The sequence below is a fragment of the Haliotis cracherodii genome, unplaced genomic scaffold, assembly GCF_022045235.1.
Source record: "Haliotis cracherodii isolate W230 unplaced genomic scaffold, xgHalCrac1.p SCAF_13, whole genome shotgun sequence".
Classification (NCBI taxonomy): domain Eukaryota; kingdom Metazoa; phylum Mollusca; class Gastropoda; order Lepetellida; family Haliotidae; genus Haliotis; species Haliotis cracherodii.
Window position 1 is genome coordinate 36905063 of NW_027266268.1, and position 19501 is coordinate 36924563.

General features: G+C 41.6%; 1 long non-coding RNA gene across 1 annotated transcript; it reads left to right on the plus strand.

The window, feature by feature from the left end:
• Positions 1–11726: 11726 nt before the first annotated feature.
• On the plus strand, positions 11727–17882 carry LOC139459286 (uncharacterized). The gene is made up of 3 exons (XR_011652684.1): positions 11727–11763; positions 12754–12790; positions 17575–17882. It is a non-coding gene; the product is annotated as an uncharacterized lncRNA (long non-coding RNA).
• The last annotated feature ends 1619 nt before the right edge of the window (positions 17883–19501 follow it).

A 19501-nucleotide genomic window follows, 5' to 3' on the forward strand; every position in this document is an offset into this window, starting at 1 on the left:
CTTCTGATTGGTTAAGGAGCGGGCAATTATTTTCCATTATAGCCCGCTAATGTAGCCTGTTCATGTACCCCGCAGCGACATCAGTCGTAACACACCTCAGGTATCGTGGAGCTGAAATGAACCGATGTTTGTCTGAATGCAATGAGTAAAGGGAAGTAACTAGCTTGGTTTCCGTCATCTGCTAGCTGTCAAAATGGATGAATCAAAGCGGTGTACGCGTCATCCTGTGGACATTTGACATATTTTGGGGATAAGATGATTGTACAGTTAAACTGTTCAACATCCCAACATCATATCCGGCAATGAATAACTTAAAAACATGCTGGTGGATCTCTCCACTTATAATACTGGGATGGTATACTCCAGCATACTAATCTAAAATAAACCTAACCACCAGCTTGGACTATGGGCCACAGCCATCAAGGCATATGACTCTGGGCAACAGTTTTCTTTTAATTTCAAAATATCTTTGGTACATAACTGAGCGAGGATCATACAATAATGTAAAGGCAACATTTGTGCAAATACGATAACTGCACACGTTTTGGTATACCAGGCGATTGATTGGATCGGACCCATCCTACAATTGGTCTTGGTGAAGTAAGGGTCGCACTGTATAGGGCAAAGGGACACTTTTCCTAGAACCAGTGCCCTCAACCACCGGACTCCCGTCCTCCATCGACAAAAGGTCGCAACCAACGGCAAATTGATTGTCCAATTTAGTCGCCTCTTGCGAATAACAAACGGGTAACGAACCCTAGACAAACTCAGACTCGTCCGGCTAGCGACCTTGACGTGACCGCCACCCGTATGTTTATACTTGAGTTTAAGTTTAACACAAACATACAGCTCAACAGTTTATTTCTGCAAACCACTGGCGGTGGTACAAAAGAGTACAAAAGAGCAAGCATGTAAACAAAGTATTAATATGTGGCAAGATGACACTATGTCATGCATGGATATGTTATATCTTTTCTGTTTTGTGTTTTCTTACTGCTTTAAATATTTCATCAATAAAAGAAACTACAAATATAAACTTCCACCAAGACACCCCGTAAAAGCCGAATTACCCCACACTGCAATATTGATCCTTTGCTAATACGTAATATACAAAAACATGAACAACGATCTAAATCCAATAAATCACAGTGTTGAGCTCTGGTTTGGCTTCTCAGTGATATTTTTTCCAATTCTGGCTAAATGCTCTATGTCGGGTGTATCAACACATCAGTGCATATCCATGATAATTTCTTGTGGGAATCAACCTGTACCTGGAGATGAATGCATTGTCTTGAATGTTTTACCTTAATGACACGAGATTATACCATTATTTACTTCATGACAGGAAGTGCAGTGAGGAAGGATTTTAAAATCTGTCGGCGTGGTCGTGATAAACGGATATCTTTAAGTATCTGATCAATATGTTCGTCATTACTCGTGAATAAGCTAACCAGCCCTTATGAGTACTCATTACGCATTTGCGCCATTACAGCTTTCTTCACAGACCAGCATCAATGGAGACACTTCAGATCCACTGTACATGTATAGAGGGCCATGGCAATAACGTTCACACTGGATGTGACAGTGTTTGCCTCTGTCCTGGAAACTGTGGAACAAGGCTCGATGAGCGCACTGACGTCACAAAACACTTTGAGAATCGTATTTCAAATGCTTCTGATCTGTAGTGTAGAATCTTGAGGACGTTCGTGAACATTGAGTATAACCAACGCTGATTTGTTTCTTTCCTTAGCCATTCTTGCCATTATTACTGTCTCCATCTTTTGTTAAGAATCCTGAAAAAAGAAGTTTAAGAACACTCGATTCTTTCATATTACTATTGTTAATATGTCATGCCATGATAGATTGAATATAGTCAAATGAAAGAACCGGGTGTACTTTAACTTACGTAGTATACGTTGGTCTCTTTCTATATTCCATGGCATTGTGCTCGTGATATATTCATGTGGCATTCGCGTTTTTAATGTGTTTTTTTTCATTTTTAGATAACGCTTTTCCCGATCCAGTGTTTACTCGTCTTCTAGACACGGTGGGGGAACGAGTACATCATCAATCACATCCTGTCCTTCAGAAAGAATTTACTGTAATTATTTGTTTGTACTTATTGATACCATCATTGAAGTAAATACGATCAGGACACATCTATAACACTTTATGGCAGTAACTGATGATGCCAGATTTTTCCTGCCTTTGTCCAATATATACATCACCAGCTTTCGCAATCGATTTGGCATATCACGTCCTTTTGATATCCTGCATAACTGCATGGCTGAAGACAAGCGTGAAGGTCGGGATGACTGATGCTTAGTGCCATCAGGCATCTGCCCGAGCGGGACCATACGGGTAATTCTAAGGACTTAAGACTTATCCAAGCATACATTGTTTAGGTACATCTTTGTGATCAAATAATGATACGCTTTTCTTCTGTTAAGCAACAAATATGAATATCAAGTACAAAATAACAACACAAATTGATTCTGTTTACAAGTAAAGCGAGCACATATATTTCAGTCGTATATCACGCGATATTTTCGAAATGTGATAACATGTAGATTCCCAAATTGAAACAATATGTTTACCCAGAAATCTGCACATGAAAGAACCTAGTGTGAAACCAACAAACAACCAACAAGCGGTATACAACCAACAAATGAATTACTAAAATTAACAATGTTTACAAATCAATACAAATTGCTGCACAGCAATCACACTGGCAGTACGCAATAGTGGGATAGACAATATCCACTAGCAATACGTAATATGATGGCAGTGGTCAGTGTCAAATACAAAAATACAGTGGTAATAGCAAATGTCAGTGATAATGATGTATATTCACCCAGCGGCGACAGTGGTTAAGCTCCCGAGATGGGCTAGGCAGGTAATCAGGGATGATGAGCGATCCTCACATATAAGCTGGTTCCGATGTGATGACAAATGGGTGAGAGATACCTAATCACGCTCTTGTCCCACTATTTATACAGCCTAACAGAAAATTGCTACACCAGTCTAACTGCACTAGAACATTAAAGCAGTTTCTATAACATACTGGCACCGTCCGCTGTATACCGGACGGGAAGTTTACACTCAACACTTGCATTTAAATAAAGTAGCTTCTTGGCGACTGATCACTGTCAAAACACAATGCAATGGGCGTCTACCGAATCTCGGCAGAAACAATGCAACACGGCTTCATTAACTGTTACAAACAATAACATACACGGTGGGGTAGCCTAGTGGTTAAAGCGTTCGTGCGTCACGCCGAATCCCCGTGTTCGTTAGTTAATCTATTTTACTTCAGCAAAGACAGACATGCGTACTTGGTACTGTATGCATATAATTGACTACCCCCATCAGGAAAACGTTACCAGAATGCAATGGCCAGCAGCTGGGATTGGGTACAGTTGGGTTGGGGACAGCTGGGAATGGGTACAGCTGGGATTGGGGACAGCTGGGAATGGGTACAGCTGGGATTGGGGACAGCTGGGATTGGGTACAACTGGGATACGTTAGTCAAACTGTGCCAGACGTTGTCAAATTATCACGTTCATACTTTAGTGCACACCACTGTCGTCTTTCTTACATCTGTAATACTATTAATCTGGTGTCGTTGTTTTTTTCCGAATATCCCCTCCTTTTCTTTTTCTTTTTTTTTTTTTTTTTTTTGGGGGGGGGGGGGGGGGGGAGAGAGGGGTGTTAGTATGTATAGCGTGTGATTGTCTGTGAGGCACCTTGTTTCATACCCTAGTCGAAAGCCAGGCATGTAACAACAAGTAAAAGATTTGACATATGTTGGTATGACGCGGCTAGGGATCCCACTTTCAGGAAGGTCTATCTACTAGACCACGGAGGCTATCTAACCACACAAAATCAATAAATGATCAATAAATATACATTACACACATAAGCTTTGGTTAATAATAAAAAGGGGCAATAGGACAATACAATGGGTCAGATTAGTTGCAGCAACATAAAGTAACTGGCTCTAGAAATAATGTTTGGGCACTCACGAATATTCAGATTTTGTTCACTGCAAGCATCAGACCTCCTGTGAAATAACAAGGTTTCATACCGATCACACGCCTCTAAAGCATTGTTTTGTTTGTTGTTTAACGCCGCACTCGGCAGTATTCCAGCTATATGACGGCGGTCTGTAAATAATCGAGTCTTGACCAAACAATCCAGTGATTGACATCATGAGCATCGATCCACATCAGTAATTACAATTTTAACACTCGACAATACTATGTTCGTTTTTGAAACAATGAAAGTTACAATAAATTGATCCATATATCCAGAACCTGCAAAATTGTTATAATCAGATCTTAACATTTTGATATTTCAACGTCCAGGTGTTCTTTACGCATCACGCAACAATCTTGGGCTGTCGGCTTGTAAATCCGCGCATGCGCAGTCAGGGTGAGTGTAAAAGCTGCTTTCGGAAAAAGTGTTGCAATGTTCGATAAAATTTACTCAGTCATGTTTTATCCAAAGAAATTTCGAAAGAGAATACTTAATAATGTAAGAGTCTGCCACTGAAATAGAAATCGACTGGGCAATTAATGTCAATACAAGTTAAACACACACTGCAGAGAAGAAAAACACTGAAAAAAAAGAGATGTTATGTTTTAAGGGGATTCAAAGAAATAATAACAACGTCATTAAATTATGAAGGTCTCTGATGTTTACGAACATTTCTAGAATAAATAACATAAATATTATTCCAAGAGTAAAAATGCTTTGAAATAACTATGGCAGGCATTGTTTATGCATCGCTTCTTAGTGAAAGGAATGTAGGCAGAAATTAAGTTTGATTCTAATGGAAATGTTGTTGTAATAACAAATGCTGGTTAAATTGTTTTAATAGAAGTTCAAACAATTCCGTACTGCGGATAACAAACATGTAGACGTGGGAATTGATAACGTCACAATTCTGGGAAAACCTAGCCACTTGACATGAGTTTATGACGACCCTTGGTATACAGAATAGTGAACATTGTACCCCTGCTATACAAAGTAGCATCCGTTCATTACAATTTGAAGACATACACATTTTCGTTACAGATCACATCAATCAATAAACATGACACGTATTAATAAAAAAACAGAACGTGACGTAACATGGCGTAATGCGATGTAACTGAATATATATCATAACGGGACGTAACATGGCGTAATGCGACGGAACTGAACATATATCATAGCGTGACGTAACATGGCGTAATGCGATGTAACTGAACATATATCATAACGTGACGTAACATGGCGTAATGCGACGTAACTGAAGAGATATCTTAACGTGACGTAACATGACGTAATGCGACGTAACTGTGAACATATATAATAACGTGACGTAACATGGTGTGATGCGACGTAAATGAACATACATGATAACGTGACGTAACATGGCGTAATGCGACGTAACTGAACATATATCATAACGGAACGTAACATGGCGTAATGCGATGTCACTGAACATCTATCATAACGTGACGTAACATGGCGTAATGCAACGTAACTGAACAGATATCATATCGTGACGTAACATGGCGTAAGGCGACGTAACTCAACATATATCATAACGTGACGTAGCATGGCGTAATGCGATATAACTGAATGATATCATAACGTGACGTAACATGGCGTAATGCAACGTTACTGAACATATATCATATCGTGACGTAACATGGCGTAATGCGACGGAACTGAACATATATCATAGCGTGACGTAACATGGCGTAATGCGATGTAACTGAACATATATCATAACGTGACGTAACATGGCGTAATGCGATGTAACTGAATGATATCAAAACGTGACGTAACATGGCGTAATGCGATGTCACTGAACATATATCATAACGTGACGTAACATGGCGTAATGCGATGTAACTGAAAATATATCATAACGTGACGTAACATGGCGTAATGCGATGTAACTGAACAGATATCATAACGTGACGTAGCATGGCGTAATGCGATGTAACTGAATGATATCATAACGTGACGTAACATGGCGTAATGCAACGTAACTGAACATATATCATAACGTGACGTAACATGGCGTAATGCGATGTAACTGAACAGATATCATAACGTGACGTAACATGGCGTAATGTGAAATAAGGAACGTAGAATTATTTCATAACATAACTTAGCGAGCTTACTTAATATAAGCGTGATGCTACGTAACAGAACACATATCGTGATAATACGTAACATGGCGAATGTGACGAAACAGAACATAAAGTTACATCATAATGGTTTGGTTTTTTTTGCTTGTGCTTAATCGCCACAACAATATTCCAGCTATATGACGGCGGTATGTAAATAATCGAGTCTGGACCAGCAAGCGTTACTTAACTTTACCCTAGCTAACAGGAAACAATGTAAGATTAAACTTGTCTTTATGTGATTGTTTATACTAATTCGTAAAAGAAATAACATCCTTCACAGCACCATAGGGCCAGACATCTAGATCTGTTTATATACTACATAAACATGACGTAATAACTCGAAATAGTGGGTACTATCGAACACAGTCGAGTTATCAGTAATGCGAAACAAGCGGCATGCATGAACCATGGCCAGTATTGGGGCACCTTGCCGATAACGATTTTGTCGAAACCAGCGCTTACATCGCCTTACGCAGTTCAAGTTCATTAATCAAGATTGCATACAGCAAACACACAATGACTATTAGCTCCCCTTAAATATTGTTCCAAGTATGTACCAAGCATGTTTATCTTATATATGGAGTAAATATAATTGTCACTCTGCTGATAAGGAAAGGTAAATAATCATAACAACGAAAGAACGTTCGTGCCATTGTCGTATGCCAATTTCAACTTTGCAATTTGTAAATTTAACTTTGTTGAGATCAACGTCAACTCAAATGTCAATAATATCATTATATATATATATACTTTAAAAACCTTTCTGTTTCAAAGTTTTAATGTGTTTAACTTCGGCAACAGTTTCTGGTTTTGCCCACAGTCAACATGGGTAACACGTTCGTGCTAAAACTGATTCCATGTATTGTCGATATGCTCAAATCTTTGAACACCGAGCAGATACTCAGTGTTTATTTATGTATTCCTAATTAAACACATGTGACAAAGTAAACAATGTGTGGTTGGAAGCATTAACAATATACTATAACTATGCAGTTATAGCAAATGCATTTTCTTCCGTGCAATAGAAAAGATATTTATTACAGATGATTCAATATGTGTACCATCTGCACGGGGATATATCGATCAATACGGAAATGTATTACCTCTATTTCGTTAGGTTTATGTGCTATTACAATTCTTAAAATATAACCTGAACTCTCAAATATGTAGATGATATATTTATTTATTTATTTTGACTATCCATGGTATTCGAAGACGTGATCGAGTCAAACGAATATTCGAATTGAAAACGCCAACGCAACAGAATATCTGTATTGGTGTAACAGGCAAATAGCGGTGAAACTTATAAGAAGGGATCACAATGAAAATCAGTGATGTTCACGGGTAGAGTATGAGTGTCCTGCCCAGGCGGTAAGACCCACCACTCGTACATTTTTCATTAAAAGAGTAAGTGCCAGTAAGTAAGGTGTTATTTTGATATGGGATAGCACCGCACGCCATGTTGCTAAGGAACGGGTCATACTTAATACATTGTCTAAATGTCTACCGTGTCCTGCAGTCCTGGAATGACTTACAGGGCAAATAAATGATTGCGATTTTGTTGCGAATTTCAGTTTTAAAAGATGAAACGTCAATTTCTTAGGGAGAAATATTCATACTATTCGTGTTTACATGTTTACAGTTTTAGTCAGAGATTTGGATTCGGCGAGAAAACGAAGTGAAAAGAGAAGAGATAAAGCCAAATCGCCAAACCACAAAGAAAATATTAGGTTGCGTGGGACGAGTGGTCAAACGGACTAACGATCTGTGATATCATTCTTAAGATCGACATATAACTGTCCGAAACAGACGCCGCGATGGACTTAGGCCTGTTAGAAAGTTCTGTGTCGGCGGTAACGCTACCCCGAGTTGTGGGAGAGTGAAGGACACGAGTCAGTCCCAGAAGAAAGAGAACGCTCTCGGCAGATGATCAAGATAGTAAACGTAAGAAAGTAAAGAGTGATCATGAGGTGAGAAGTGACACTGACAAAAAACATTCAGAATGTCAACGCGCATGCTGACGGGGAATTTGCTCTCGGGGAAATCAAGGACAAAATCGACATCACTGTCCCGGAACGTTTTATGCACAACATGTAAACAACAAATACACAATGAGCGAAATACCTGCTCTGACAATACTCACAGCGATGAGCGGACCTTCCAGCTCAGGCGTACAAGAGGTGAGCAGAGCTCCAGCTCAACCTCAGGACGTTAAATTTCCTACAGGCGGCACATCCTGCTCGAGGTCGTCCCTACACCAGCACTCGGAATACCAAGCTGACTAACAGTGTAATGGTAACACATATATAGTAATGAACAACAATAGACAGACGATGTCGTTGCTCTGGACATGGGACTTCTGGGGGAGATGAACCGACACAGCTCAGGGGATGAACAATTAAGGCAAAAAATGTCGTACTATAAATAACAGTAATTAACGGGAAGTGATAATATCATAGTAGTCCAGGTTGGCTGCCAATCAATATACAATGAAACTTTGGTGAGGTTATCAACGGGGATTAGCGCATGAAAACGATAGCCGCCCACATCATAACGATACCCCCACAAAACCTGTCCACTTCCCGTTATGCAGTTTCCGGCGTAACGTTCTCCCCGACGTCTGTAGTCCAATGCTCTTCCATGCCCTTGACGGGGGAAAAATCTTGATTCGTCGCTGAACCAGACATCTCTCCATTGTAGACGAGGCGATAACCTGTGTTGACGACACGAATACAGTCGTTGTTGACAATGTTGTCGACTCAATATAACGCGTCGAACAGGACGTCTTAAACGGTTTCGTACAGACTGGTCGGAGATTCCGCGCAGTCCGGGTATTTGGGATGCGGTTGGGGTGGCTGTTGCCGTCCTTTCACGTAGGAAGCGATCTTGGGCGGGGATGGTAAATCTTGGTCGTGCCGACCTTGGCCGATCACGTAATGAACCATGCTGTTGAAACCGATTTCATAGCCTTGAGATGGTGCTGGGCGCTTCATTGAAAACACTGGCTACAGCTGATCGTGATTCCCCTGCCTGCAAGTGGCCTATGGCGTTGGTTCTTTGCACTTCTGTTAATCTTGGAACGTTGATACCAGGCAATCAAAAACCCTGCAAGTTAATACCGTTCATAGTGCTGCTGCACGGACAGTGCAAGCAGCTCCGTCGCCCGTTTGTTAATGCACTGGGTGCGTTTTTCCGAATCGTACGTGTTTCCCGACTAATGGTTTGCATGTCCTTGTTTTGATAATTTTGATCCAGGAAATTTGTCACTGACGCCAAACCTCTTCATTTTGCACCTCTTGGTTCGCTAATTTGGCTTTTATGGTAAAACATATCCGATTTGCGATTTTTTTAAGAGTATATTTACAATGGTCGTACGGTTCCAAGTCCGAACAAAGAAAGGAAGCTGGCACTAAGATCACTTTGCTATGTCCTTTTCTGTGTCGCATTTAATTATAATATCATACAATTAAGCAACACAATCTGTAAAGCACACAGAAAGGCCTCCACAACACCAGTGTGCTCTGAATGTAGACTAAGCACATTTATTTACTTGTGAAAAGTCCAATCACGTGATATACAAATTAGCTTATGGCAGTGGTGTAATGATAAGTCATCAATGCACAGGGGTGTGGTATATAGGTTAGCAATGACCAACGAATCCAACGATTGCATATTACCATTGCCAATATTCCAACTGAAGTCATCCACATGAGAGGCGTCAGAATGTCATCATCTGTAGGGTGATCAAGTGAGTGAGCATGGTTTTACGCCGCTTTTAGCAATATTCCAGCAATATCACGGCGGGGGACACCAGAAATGGGCTTCACACATTGTATCCATGTCGGGAATCGAACCCGGGACGAGCGAACGCTTTAACCACTAGGCTACCCGACCGCCCTTTGTAGGGTACCAAAACTGTTCTGGGTGAACATAGGCACACTTCCAACAACGTTTTCATATAATGTGGGGTAGGACCAAGTGAGTTTGTCAAGCGCGGTCACCAGTCTATCCAGTATACCTTGCAATATGACGTGTGGGTGTAAGAGTCTATCCAGGTCCAGTTTATAACTTGTTATGAATATATTTGTGTGTAGATATGTTGCATTAGAGACAAACATTATGTCTGATGCAATTCCCTATTTTGACTTGTATCCGTGTTTTTACAGGTGAACGATTGATTTGCCTTTGCATGTGTTTGTGATGTGTGGCACCGGTGGGGCTGGGTAAGCTGAACTTTTCACGACCACCTGGCATTATCACTGTTTAATAGTGCTGCATAAAAAACATGCTTTTAATATACAGTGAAACCCTGATAAGTAGAATATGAAGGAACCTGAAACATCTCAACTTGACAGGTTTTCTAGATAACCAACTACAACTTGCGTGCCATTATTGAATCATCTACCGCACTTACAAGCTGCATTGTTAGACACGCTTACATTGGCGTTAGACACAAATATAAACTAGATTAAAAGTCATGAGGTTCACAATCTTTACTTCAATCTAATTCTAAATAAACATTAAATTAAATCTCTTCTCCAGAAAAAAAAACCTATGAAGTTTATTACATGTATATCGTTAAGCAAGCAATTTTTCATTAGCGAGATTAACTGAGTGCGAGCATATTACGAATTAACAGCGTAGTTATTGTTGGGATCAACAATTCAAATTGTCTTTTAGTTACTCAATTGAGTAGTGGCGGCTAAGTTAGTTAGTGTTTACAACCACACAGACTGTTATTCTAGTGATCAAGTCAAATTTACTATGTGACGTATCTCTTTGGATCAAGGAAATGTATTTACAGAACATGTTTTTCTACTTATCAGCTATAAAGCAATGACAATTATTAAGTGTGCTTGGCAGGGAAAAAGGAAAGTATCTACATAGAGTTTTTTTCCACTTAAAAACCTTTCACTGTAAGATGAATCGTACAACAGACTCTGAGCAGATATTTCTTATGAAGATGGATATCGGTTTTGTCGCTAGACTGGGGGCACGGGTGGCCCAGTCGTCTAAGGCACCGCGATTCGCTGTGTAGAGTTGCGTTCCTTTGGCACGCCAGAAACCTATGACTGTGGGTTCGAATCCCGGTTCGCCCCGATTATGTTTCCAGGTTTCCCGTGCTCGTGGGTTTCGCCGAAGTGGTAAACGTCTGAGACCTGCATCACTTTGGGCTTTCCTCCCACATTAAGCTGACACGCCGCGATATAACTGGAATACTGTTAAAAGCGGCGTTAAACCAAACTCAGCCACTCACTATATGGACTTGATGTGAACATCACTTTAAATTTTACACAAAATAAGAATCGTCCCCGACAGCGGAATATATTGTCAATTGTTCCAATTGATTTATTTTGATAAACAAAACACGCCTGTGTGTCAGTAAGAAAAACAGATCGATGAACTCAAGTCACTGCTGGCGTACACGTATTGTGTTTGGTGTAGTTGCCATGGATTGAGATCGGTAAATGAAACGATAGCGGGTGTGAAAGATGTGAAATGCTGGGTTGATACAGAAGCCATTCGTTTGTGGTACTGGAGATCACTCATCAGCACAGCTGATTCTTATAAGGTTAGTTGTGAACATATACCATAGTATGTTTCTGTATGTGACGGCGTTTGTTTGTTTGTTTGTTTGTAGTTTAACGCAACACTCATGAATATTCCCGCTATATGACGGTGGTCTGTAACTAATCGAGTTTGGATTAGACAATCCAGTGATTGACATCATGAGCTTCGATCAACGCATATGGGATACGATGACATGCATCAACCGAGTAAGCGAGGCTGACCCCCCTTTCCCGTTAGTCGCCTCTTACAACAAGCATAGTCGCCTCTTACGACAAGCATAGTCGCCTCGTACGACAAGCATTGGTTGCTGAAGACCTAGTCTAACCCGGATCTTCACAGAGGCATGCGGCTGTGTGGAGGCATATCAGGCATCGTAGGAGATGAAGCGAAACTGAGTGAATTTGTTTTATTTATGTGAATATTTATTTATTTACGAATGGGAGTGGTTTATCGTACAATAAAACACTGAGCGGCACAGCCCCGACAACAATGATAATGGAAATTACTTTGTCGATTGTGGATTTTACTTTAATACCGCTACATGTCATGTCCTTGCGATGGCTGGTTCCGGAGGGGCAGGGTGCATACGCAGACTTCTCCCCGGACACCAGGTGCCATCACTATTTGATAGTGATTTATAAAAACATGCTTTATGAAATACGTGATTTCGGTAATTCGTTGCAAATTAGGTGTGTCGGAGTCGGAGTGCGAGGCTGTTGGATTAACGCGTCTATCTAGCACTGATTTAATCTGTTCCCATCATAAGTGTCAGATAAAGCCGATTGTCGGATTAACGAGACTTGACTGTTGTCGGAATCGTAGAATGGATCTCTTATGATTATGGAAAGGGTTGTGTCGCATTGTTTAGTTATATAAGAAAGATTAGTTAAAATCATTTCATTGTGTTTAGTTATATAAGAAAGATTAGTTAACATCATTTCATTTTCAGATATGAGAATTATAATGAATAATGCCATGATTTATTTTGCAGATGGAAAAGGCGTTAATCTGGCTTTATCTCTTCAGAGGTAAATAAGTTTTAACTTTTGGTAATTAACGCAAATATTGGTGTCAGTGTAGCAACACATCATACTGTACGTAGTACGGCATAAGATATTGTCCAGAACGGGTGTGTGTGTCTCCCTGTGTGGGCTCCGGGGAAGAACAGGTCCCCAGTACCCAATGCGTGTCTCCCTGTGTGGGCTCTGGGGAAGAACAGGTCCCCAGTACCCAATGCTTGTCTCCCTGTATGGGCTCTGGGGATGAACAGGTCCCCAGTACCCAATGCTTGTCTCCCTGTGTGGGTTCTGGGGAAGAACAGGTCCCCAGTACCCAATGCTTGTCTCCCTATATGGGCTCCGGGGAAGAACAGGTCCCCAGTACCCAATGCTTGTCTCCCTGTGTGGGCTCACTGATTATGATATATCCTAATAATATGTGTATTGCTTATATTTGGGTCCAAATCATAGTACGCACTGATTGTGATATATCCCAATCATATGAGTATTGCTTATATTTGGGTCCTAACCATAGCATGCACTGATTGTGAGGTATCCTAATCATAGTGAGTATTGCTCATGTTCGGTTTAGGGGAAATAGGGTAAGGTTTATTCTGGGGAGGGATAGAGATGGTCGGGTGTCAGGCATATTTATTTGAGGCAGATTATTTTTTTTCTGGAACTGTTTCAAGACATGTTCTCTGAAAAGAAAAACCGAACCGATATTTGGGGAATGACATAATATCATTAAATCAAATCTTTTAATACGATACAATACGTCTCAAGATCTAGGGACACCTCCGGAGGAGGTCGTGTCAGGTGAATTTGGTGAGGTTAGGTGAAATGAGTGAGTGAGTGAGTGAGTGAGTGAGGTTTTACGCCGCTTTTAGCAATATTCCAGCAATATCAGGGCGGGTTAGGTGAAATGGCGTGCGTGTGTGTGGCTGCTTGTACTAGTCCGGGCTGATGCCGATTTATAGTGCTTGCCCACTGAGATGTCATGCCTCAGTTTAACATGAATACCCCACTGAGACACAGTATACTGATTCCGAGCCGACCAGTCCTTGTTTTAGCCCCTTATTGCCGAGCGCCAGACAGGGTAACCACAAGTACCATCTTTTAACGTATTTTGGTAAGACGCGGCCAGGGATCGAACTCCGAACCTTCCGTATACACATCCAGCATGTCTACTTGTTACGGGACGATGTCTAAACAGAATTGCAAATGGTAACCCAGAAATCCAAATTGTGAAACTAAACGGCCAAGCAAGATAAAAAAATATTCAATAAATTATTTTTAAACACACAGTTTTAATATTGCAATGATTTAGTCAACACAATGAGTCAAATTAGTGAGAGCAGTAATAAGTAACATGCCCTAGAAAAAATGTTAGTACACTCACGAATACTCAGAATATGGTCCCTGCTTTCAAAGAGGCCTGTATACGTTTTTGAATTCAGAATAGTCATGGAAGCAGGCAGACATTCGGTGTTTTCAAGTACAGCATAATGTACATGTACCCAACAAAGGCAGATAATCTAATTCCGGTAAACCATTCTGCACATATCCATTGCCTGCTTATGACTACGGTTCATATCTAGTCACGACAGCACTCGACATTTTTCACCAGCAGTTGAATCACCTATTGCCCCCGACAATCACCACAAACAGACTGACGATCATAAGAAAGTATACCGAACGTTATTTTTTAAATATAAATAATTTACGTACATAGCGGGCCACACAGGTTTATAGTTTTGTTGGACAGACCGTAACAAATGACAACATAGTCCCCAATCTTCCTGTGTGGGCTCCGGGGCAGAACAGGTCCCGAGTACCCAATGCTTGTCTCCCTGTGTGGGCTCCGGGGCAGATCAGGTCCCAAGTACCCAATGCTTGTCTCCCTGTCTGGGCTCCGGGGCAGAACAGGTCCCCAGTACCCAATGCTTGTCTCCCTGTGTGAGCTTCGGGGCAGAACAGGTCCCCAGTACCCAATGCTTGTATCCCTGTGTGACCTCCGGGACAGGACAGGTCCCCAGTACCCAATGCTTGTCTCCCTGCATGGGCTCCGGGACAGGACAGGTCCCCAGTACACAATGCTTGTCTCCCTGTGTGGGTGGGAGATTGGGTTTCGGGGCACAAAAAGTCCGCAAGTAACCAATGCGTGTTACGCACTGATTGTGAGTATTGCTTATATTTGGGTCCCAATTATAGCACGCACTGGTTGTTATATGTCCTAATCATAGTGAGTATTGCTTATATTTGGGTCCTAATCATAGCACGCACTGATTGTGATATGTCCTAATCATAGTGAGTATTGCTCATATGTGGTATGAAGCGGCCGGGGATCGAACCCCGAACCTTCCGCTGTCCGGGCGGACGCTCTTCCACTCGATCACGGAGGCGGTCTCAAGTGAACTTTCTATGTTCTACTTTCCAATCAGCCAATCAGCATAGTAGCTTTTAGACAAGCACATCCTATTTCTGAAATTTCGAAAAACGAATTTAATCCAGCAATTCCGAATGCAAAAATGAAAAGCCGTGCAATTATATTGTTGTTGATATTTAATACTCCCAGTCGCTTTTGAACGCCAGGGCATTTACACACACAGGTTTATAGCTTTGTTGGACAGACCGTAACAAATGACGACATCGTCCCAAGTCGGGGTTTCAATGTGTGGCATGGCAAACGAACGTTATCGGTCAACTGAACTAAACCCAAAAGAACCCAAGGACATAGCAAGGCGAACTGCTGAACATCGAGAGAGGGCAATTGGTTTGGTGCAGCTGGCAGCTTACGCGCGCACGCCTGAAGAATCAGGTACTATGCGAAAACGACGGTCGGTAAGTCGATTACATGGTGACTGGAAGACTTGCAGACAGGCCACAAAGTTGAAGACCACGCATCATTGCACCTACATAACACATTCCTCACTGTAACTTCATCTGCACTGACTGCGCCTGATCGTGTTATCAATCGTCACCTCAAACGTCACCGACTACGAGAGAATGGTATCAGAACCTGTCAACCATTTAAAGGTATGACATCAGCTTTGGCGTTTACGTTCGACACGCCAAGTTCAACGTTTGCCGTGTCGTCGCTGGAGACATGTGTTATTTTCTGATGAGAGCAGGTTGAAATCGACGGGAGAACACAGATCTGGGGACATGTGTTCAGGAGACTACCGTTTGGCAGTGGAGGAGTGGTGGTTGTGGCTGGGATATGTGGCCGAAAGAGGACACAACTGGTTGTCATTGGTGGAAATATTAATGCCAATCATTACATGCACCTCACCGTCGTGTTGCCGTTCTTGCAGCGCACCCCAAGCACCTTGTGTGAAGAGGACAATGCAAAACCAGCCACAGCTCTTGTTGTGTAACAGTTGACAAGATAGACACAATTTTATCGATAACAACTTCTTTAATACTGTGAAAAGCGACGTTTCGGAATAGATCCTTATACCGTTGTCAAGCCAGTCTTGCTTGACAACGGTATAAGGATCTATACCAAAACGTCGCTTTTCACAGTACTAAAGAAGTTGTTATCCATTAAATTGTGTCGATCTTGTCATCCGTCAACATCTAAGTAATGCCTATCAAACAATTTGTGCAACAGTTGCTGGACAGAAACATCGTCAGTGGTTTACCATGGCCAGCCCTTTCACCAGACATAGAAACACTTCGGGATCATCTTGACAAGAACATCCGACGTCATCCAGTTCCTCCAATGAACAGACATCAGTTTGAACAAACACACAGTGAAATGGTGGGCAATTCGTTATGACGTCATTAGACGTCAAACGAACGATGTCCGACGTCGTGGGCGCGCTTGTATGATTGCACGCGGAGGCAATATACATTATTGTATTTGCATTCATTTAGTGACAGTAATGATCATGTGAACTCACATCTCGCCTTTGTGTAAGCTGTGAACTAACCCATTTTTCGCCTAGCGCTCATTCGTGACCAACTCGTCTTATTTCGGGACAAGCGGAATAGCGGCTCGTGCCGATCTCGTTGCCCTTTTTTATACTGGGTTCCGTCTAAGCGCAAAGGGGCAAAGCAAAAAGATTTATCAACTCATTGCGTAATGATTTACGTATATTCACCCACTTAATTACAGTATCATACAGTATGATTGGACACACCTACTTGTATCATCGATGTATGTTTATATGCAAGACATAGGCAAAATCAAAAATTATTCCTGTGGGCTTCTTTGACCGAAGTACTTGACGTCATACTCTCATTCTGACTGGTTTGTCGTATTTTCGCATAAAACATCAATCGATAGGGGTGAGTCTTGCAGGATACGGAAATGGGCGAGTGGTGACGAATGCTCCATTGCTGTGTGGGATCTGTTATGTCGACACTTGATGGCCAATAGTGTGTTTATGTCTCGCCCACTGATTATACTTTCAAAATACAACATTTGCATCAACATGTGGTTTGTATTTTTTTTATCATTTTGAGAAACAGATCGGTTTTACTATCTTATGATCGTCAGTTTATATCCACAACAGTTTCTTCCGCCAATAAAATTACTTTCATATAACACCAGTGAGCAATTTCTTTTCAGTTAGAATTGTACAACCTGTTCGATTTTTAGAAGCGTTTTCATTAAAGTGTGCGTTGGTCGATTCATAGGCCTTGACCATATTTGTAAGTAATGTATACCTTTTGTCGTGATAGGTCCCCATCATATCGTGAAATGTAATTGCACATGGAATTTAGGTCAAAGCTATGGATGCATTGATCTTTGATTAAATTCTCAAAAGTTACATATTATCAATACACTTTTCCGACTGTTTCAGGTTTGCTGTGCTGCATATTTGAAGGAACCGATTTCATGATTGTATCCCCTGTGTTTGAGAGTGAGAAACCTGGACGCCTCCTTAATATCATTGCCCATGGGCAAGAAGGGACGACAGTTACGGTTTTGACGGAATCTCCGCCGGATGAATATATTGAAACAATTACGACCACTGGTTTTGCCCAATTCGTCCTTGAACACTCCACCCACACAATTGAAATTAAAGGCGTTCCATTTCCAGTAGAGAAGAATGGCATTCGAGTAACGGCGACTGAACCCGTCGTGGTTTTCGTTTGTGCAGATGACAGTGATGGCTATACCGCCATCGCACGGAGAAACAGCACATCGTATGTAGCGGCCTCCTTCACCGCATCCCACCTTAACAACATGGCAGACAAGTCCTACATTGCAGTTGCGGCATTTGAGGAGGGAACAGAAGTGAGTGTAAGTGTCCGATATAACGAGGACGTGCATGAGGTCCAGTTTGGTGAAGCAGAGTACAGGAATAATGATATTGTCACTACCACCATCAATGCTCATGACGTGATGTTTTTATGGTCTTTTAACGACATGACAGGAACTCAGATTGTTGTTAATAAACCAGTGTCTGTGTTTGCTGGTGCTACATGTGCACACATCCCTGTTGGAAGCTCTAGATGTCAGGCCCTCGCAGAACAGATGATACCCAATGACTTATTACAAGGTGACGTGCTCAATTTTCCAGTGTTGGACATACCTGATACATTATTCAGAGTTGTTTCCGTTGAACCTACAACCAATGTAGTTGTGGGACATACTATTGAAAATCAGGAACTGGCTCAACGAGGTTCCATTTTACCCTGGCAGAGTTCATCCCCACATGGACAAATGGTATCAAGCAACAAAACCGTTATGAACGTACAGTATCAACCTGACGGTGGCAGCATGGTCTGGCCTCTTCAGACCACCATGTTGCCATTTGGTATGTTCTCGGCCACACACAGAGTGTTTGCTTTACCTGGTTTTGACGCCCAAGTTGTCATTATTGCATCGAAATCACTGCAAAATAGTTATGATTTTGTTTTGGATGACCAACCAATGACTACCTTCACTATTGAAGAGGTACACAGTGACTATGTAGCCGTGAGGGTCACAGTGCTCCCAGGCCTTCATACAATAAGGTCAGCGGACAGCCAGGCTGTGGCTGTGTACGTGTACGGCTATGGGGCAACTGCAGCTTACAGTTTCCACGGAGCCTGCACTACTGAGAAACTAACGGGTAAGATTCTGACTTACCTTGTCTCGACTTTTACAGATAAACAACAGACTGTCTCATTTCATAGACACTAGCGGACCAGCGAAGATCCGGGTTAGAATTGTTTTTCAGCAACCAATGCTTGTCGTAAGAGGCGACAGTGGTCAGGATCACTGACTTGGTTGATGCATGTTACCGTATCCCAATTGCGTAGATTGATGCCCAAGAGGTCATTCAGACTCGAATATTTACGGACCACCGCCAAAGAGCTGGAATATTGCTGATTGCAGAACCCAGAAAAACACACCATCGTTAACATTAACTGATTTCCATACAAATTATAGACTTAGGATGGTCCCAAATCTGAGATATTCGGTTGATGTTCTGTTCATGAGATTATTTTTGTTATCATTAAAATGTTTCAACGGGTAAAGTATTCAGTCTGTTTTGAAATAATCTTCTGACACAAGAGAATGTATTGTCGACGAAGAGGCAAAACAATAAGCGGATATTTGGGGAATAGAAGCAGAAGCGGGTAAATATTTGTTTAGTTTGTTCAGCTGCATCTATACTAAATGATTCATATTTCAGAGGAATCCACCATCACTATGGAATCATCGTCGCAAGCTGCTCCAACGTCATCTGTGGTCATCACTCAATCGTCATCTACCCTGCCCCAATCATCAACGCTGGC